At 38.8% G+C, this 5,125-nt stretch overlaps 1 non-coding gene across 1 annotated transcript; it reads right to left on the bottom strand.

The window, feature by feature from the left end:
- Positions 1-991: 991 nt before the first annotated feature.
- On the bottom strand, positions 992-1,098 carry LOC131223425 (small nucleolar RNA R71). The gene has a single exon (XR_009160449.1). It is a non-coding gene; the product is annotated as a small nucleolar RNA R71 (small nucleolar RNA).
- Between the last annotated feature and the right edge of the window lie 4,027 nt (positions 1,099-5,125).

Here is a 5,125-nt window from a genome sequence, read left to right as displayed (position 1 = left end):
TTTAGATTTGGATCTTCTTCTAGTTCTGATTTTAGTTACTTTCAGAATATACACGACATTAGTCCTTGTGGATTCGACCTCGGTCTTACCAAGATTATTACTACATCACAACCATACATTTGGTGTTGTGAACAAGTTTTTGGCGCTGTTACTAGGGATTGACGGTTGCATTTTTCTGAGATTAATTAGTTTGGGAGTTAGGTAAATATTAGGGCTTATTTACTTTTTATTTCTAGGTTAGGTTTTTTCTGAATTATTTTTAGAAACTAACTTGTCTTTCTGTTTTGTAGGATATTAATACAGGAACTTCCAATCTGATAACCTCTTTCTAATTCTCTCTCTTTCTTTTCTAGATTTCTTACTTGTTTTAGATTTCTGTTTTTCTTTTTAGGGTTAAGTTAGATTTTGAAATTAGGAGCTGAGAGTGTTTCATGCCCAAGTGGGTCCGTGATAACACTCTACATCTCTTGAATAAATGAGGATTAGTCGCGGGGTTATTTATCCATCACATGATTAGACACCACCGAGATCCTCGGAGTCAATTGAAGTGATGGCTGCCAATCAACCTGAAATTCAACCTCAACCTCCGGTTGTGGAAGCACAGGATGAGAATGAGGTGCATCATGCACCCCTGCCTCGTACTTTACAAGATTATTTACAACCGGCGGGGGTGAGTATACCTTCCTATATGATCTTTCTAGAAAATACAGAAAATATAGACATCAAGCCAGGAGTGATCCAACTCCTTCCCAAGTTTCTTGGACTTGAATATGAAAATCCATATCTACACATGAAAGAGTTCGATGAAATAATAGCCACTTTGTATTTTCCTAATGTGTCTGAGGACATAATTAGGCTGAAACTCTTTCCTTTCTCCTTGAAAGAAAAAGAAAAGACGTGGTTACATTCACTACGTTCATGATCTATTGGCAGATGGAATGACATGACAAGGGAGTTCATAAAGAAATTCTTCCCATATTATAAAACGAACACCATCAGAAAGTCGATCATGAACTTCACCCAAAAGGAAGATGAAACATTCTTCCAATGTTGGGAGCGGTTTAAGGATCTTGTCAGTTCATGCTCGTAACATGGTTTTGAAATGTGGCGCATAACAAATTTCTTCCATAAAGGACTAACATCTTCCATGAGCCATTTCATCGAGACAATGTGAAATTGGGAATTCATAAACAAAGATATCGATGAGGTGTGGGATTACTTTGACAAACTCGCTGAAACCACACAATCATGGGACATCTCCTCAAGAACTAGCACCATGTCTAAGCCTACTCAATCAAAGGAGAGGCAGAATATATCTCTTGAAAGAGGATGATGATATAAATGCTAAAGTAGCTAGTCTCACAAGGAAACTCAAGGTCATGAAACTTAAGAAGGAAAAGGATAATGAAGTTGTCTGCGGTATTTGTGCTTGCAACATTCATACAACTGAAAATTGTCCAACAATACCAGCTTTTCAAGAAATACTGAATGAGCAATGGAATGCTTTAAATAACTACTAGAAGCCTTTCAAAGGAACCTCCTCAAATACATACAACTCCGGCTAGAGAAATCATCCAAATTTCAATTGGAGGAATGGAAAATCTGCTACACCTCAAGGTATCCTTAACCAATTCCTTGATCAAAGGAAACCTTAAGAGGACTCGGTTCTAAAACATATTCAAGACCAAGAGCTACTCAATCAGAATTCGGCACAAGCATTCCAGGATATCAGATCAGCATTGGGAACGCTTATGTCGTCTATTCAAAAGATAGAGTCACACTTAACAATTGGGGCGAAGGGGATTCTTCCAACCCAACCTCTCCCAAATCCAAAACCACAATATGAGATTAGTGATTCAAGCTCTTTCAATCAAATGGAGCAAGCCAAGTCTATCACCACCCTCAGGAGTGGGAAAATAATTGACAAATCTATTCCGGTAAGGGCTGAAAAGTCTAAGGACCTGGAAATAGATGAAACTGATAGACCTAACAACACTCCACATGAGTTATAACCAGAATTTCATGGCAAGCCGATTACGCTATTCCCCCAACTGTTGATCGCATTAAAACCTATCTCTAACTCTCAGGATATTCTAGAGGTGTTGAAACAAGTGAAGGTTAATATCCCTCAACTGGATGTCGTTAAACAAATACCTTTATATGCTAAATTTCTGAAAGATCTATGTATAACCAAAAGACGGCAAAACATCCATAAGAAAATATTTTTGGCAGAAAAAGTGAGTGTCATCCTAAAACAAGATGTGCCACAGAAATATGAAGATCCCGGTAGCCCAACCATCGCTTGTGTAATTGGTAATTACCGGATTGAGCATGCACTTCTTGACTTAGGAGAGAACGTAAATCTAATCCCTTACTCGGTCTATGAACAACTGGGTCTAGGTGAATTAAAACCTACCCAGACTACATTATAACTTGTCGATCGCTAGTTTGTGTACCGAGAGGGATAATTGAGGATGTGTTGGTCCGTGTTGACAAATTCTACTACCCAGTAGATTTTATTGTCCTGGATACTCAACCCATCATGGACATGAGCTCTAAAATTCCAATTATTCTTGGTCGCCCATTCCTCACCACATCAAATGCAATCATTAATTGTAGGAATGGAATCATGAATTTATCTTTTAGGAATATGACATTAGAGCTCAATATCTTTTTCAATATGAGCAGACAGGTAGAGGATGATGACGATGCCCACGACATTAACATGATTGATTCTTTCATGGAAGATAGAACTCTTCTGACCTTATCCTTTGACCCTCTAGAGATGTGTTTGGTACACTCGATGATACGATTAGAGAGATGGATGTTATGCTTAATACTGCGCTGGTACTTGAAGTTAACTGGTGGAGGCTACAATTTGAAGAATTGCTCCAAACTAATGAAGTGCCTCTATCATCTAGCTTCAAAGCGCCAAAGCTTGACCTAAAACTTTTACCCTCTGATTTGAAATATATCGATTTAGGTCAAGATAAGACATACCTGGTGGTGATCTCCTCCCACCTTGAGCAAGAACATGAGTGTATGCTTATCTTTACTCTCATTAAACATAAAGGAGCCCTTAGATGTTCGATTGCGGACCTCAAAGGAATTGACCATTTGATTTGTACTCACCGCATTTATCTAGAGGATAATGCGAAGACCTCCCGACAATTACAACGTAGATTAAATCCAAACATGAAGAAAGTGGTTAAGACCGAGGTACTTAAACTATTAGATGCGGGTATTATATACCCTATATTTGATAGTCGATGGGTGAGTCCAACTCAGGTGGTTCCTAAGAAGTTCGGAATCACCATAGTAGCCAATGCCAACAATGAACTCATGCCAACTAGAGTTACTACCGGTTAGAGAATGTGTATTGACTATAGAAAATTGAATACTGTCACGAGGAAGGATCACTTTCCTTGGCCCTTCATTGATCAAATTTTGAAAAGGCTAGCTGGTCACTCGTACTATTGCTTCCTTGACGGGTATTCGGGCTACAACCAGATAGAGATAGCCCTTAAAGATTAGGAAAAGACCACATTCATATGTTCCTTTAGCACCTTTGCTTACGGAAGGATGCTATTCGGACTATGTAATGCCCCCGCCACTTTTTAGCGATACATGATGAGTATTTTTTTTGACATGGTGGGGCAATATTTAGAGGTCTTCATGGGCGACTTCTCTGTCTTTGGTCCATCCTTCAGTGATTGTTTGGAGAATCTTAAATGTGTGTTGAAACGATGTGAGGAAAAGAAGTTGATATTAAACTGGGAGAAGTGTCATTTCATGGTTCGTAAGGGAATTGTTCTTGGACATATCATCTCGTCCAAGGGAATTAAGGTAGATAAAGCTAAAATTGATCTTATCTCTACCCTACCTCCACTCAAGAGCATACGAGATGTGTGATCCTTCTTAGGACACGCTGGGTTTTACAGAAGATTCATAAAGGACTTTAGACATCTCTCTCGCCCTTTATGTAATCTACTTCAAAAGGATGTACCATATGAGTAGACTAAGCAATGCCAAGAAGCTTTTTCTAAGCTCAAGGGCATGTTGATTACAACACCTATCATGCAGCCACCTGATTGGAGTATTCATTTTAAGATAATATGTGATGCGTCTGACTATGTTATTAGGGTGGTGTTAGGCCAGAGAAAATAAAAGAAGCCCTATGTTATTCATTATGTAAGTAGAACTCTAAATCTTGCCTAAGTGAAGTACTCTACTACGGAAAAGGAACTCTTGGCCATGGTATTCGCTTTGGACAAATTTAGATCTTACTTGATTGGATCTAAGATCATCATTTACACTAATCATGCGACGCTTAAGTACATTCTTTCTAAGAACGATGCTAAGCCCCGCCTGATAAGATGGATCATCCTTCTTCAGGAATTTGATTTAGAAATAAAAGAAAAAAGGGAGTACAAAATGTAGTGGTTGACCATCTTTCGAGACTTGACCTCCCCGATTTTCTTGAGACGACACCTATAAACGACATGTTCATTGACGAACAATTGTTTAGAGTCTCTCACTCACCTTGGTTTGCTGATATTGCTAATTATCTTGTCATAGGTTTCACGCCAACACATTGGACTGCGCAAGATAAAAAGAAATTCTTCACCGAGATACGCAAATTCTTCTAGGATGATTCGTATTTATTTAAATATTGCTAAGACCAAATTCTAAGGAGATGTGTGCCAGACTATGAACGCCAAAGTGTTATCTCCTTCTGTCACTCTCAGGCTTGTGGTGGTCACTTTTCTTCTAAAAAGACCACGACCAAAGTTCTATAGTGCAACTTCTATTGGGCCACTATGTTTACAGATACTCATGAGTTTTGCAAAGCTTGTGAGTGTTGTCAAGAGTTGGGAGCATTGTCCCGTCGAAATATGATGCCTTTGAACCACATTCTGATCATTGAAGCATTTGATTGCTGGGGCATTGATTTCATGAGACCATTCCCTCAATCCTTTAGGAATTTATATATTTTGCTGGCAGTAGACTATTTCACTAAGTGGGTTGAAGCGATCCCGTGTCGGAACAATGACCATCGTACGATCATTAGATTCTTAAAAGAAAACATCATTTCCCAGTTTGGAACGCTTCAGGCCATAATTAG

Source organism: Magnolia sinica, chromosome 1 (genome assembly GCF_029962835.1).
Source record: "Magnolia sinica isolate HGM2019 chromosome 1, MsV1, whole genome shotgun sequence".
Lineage (NCBI taxonomy): Eukaryota > Viridiplantae > Streptophyta > Magnoliopsida > Magnoliales > Magnoliaceae > Magnolia > Magnolia sinica.
This window is presented reverse-complemented; position numbering and strand designations above follow the sequence as displayed.